We start from the raw sequence: 799 nt of genomic DNA on the forward strand, positions 1-799 counted from the left end.
CAAAAATAATAAATAGGGGGTGGGCTTTCTACTTGTAAAAATATCACGATGAAGGATGTTGTTCAGCTTGGGCGTAAAGCCATGAAAGTAAACAGTCTTTTTTTTAACCAAAATGTTGATTTTTAACCCAAAAATCCAGAAGTAGTAAAAACAAAATAACCTTTATTCAATGTGTTTTAAGTACTACTAGAACTGTGTGAAGTTTAGTTGTAGTGCGACCAAGCTATCAAAAGTTACAGGCATATGTATGAAATACTACTCATAGTATGCCATAGGCTGCCTTAACCCAACCGAGTAATACGATTGCACTGTATTCCGTAAAATTGCACTGTACATGTATACTATTTGTGATTGTGTATCAAGTTGTGTGATTGGTGTTTGACCAAGGAGGTTTAAAATCACCTCCTTGGTTTGACAGAAAGGCTGTGACAGGAGGGTCTGCATGGGGGGGTCCTGGCAACGGTTAACGGTGAATTCAGCAGGGCCGATAACGCTTAACGGTAAATTCAGGACGGTCGGCAACGCTTAACGGTAAATTGACAGGCTTTTTTTTCGAGCTGCACTGGATTTGGTATCTCGCTTTGTGAGAAAAGGTGATCACTGACAAAATTACGTATATCTTACATGTAATGAAGCACGCATTAAAGGTATGTGTTCCCTGTGTTTCCCACCTGGCTGGTCCCCGAGTGCGTCAACAAATACAGGGGAGTCCGAGTCGACGTCGGCCAGCTTGCATTTTTTAGCTGCCCAGTTTTACCGATGGATTTTAATAGAGGAGCGCCAAATGCGCTCGTAATCT

This window comes from Branchiostoma belcheri, unplaced genomic scaffold (assembly GCF_001625305.1).
Source record: "Branchiostoma belcheri isolate BF01 breed outbred unplaced genomic scaffold, Haploidv18h27 scaffold63, whole genome shotgun sequence".
Taxonomy (NCBI): Eukaryota; Metazoa; Chordata; class Leptocardii; order Amphioxiformes; family Branchiostomatidae; genus Branchiostoma; species Branchiostoma belcheri.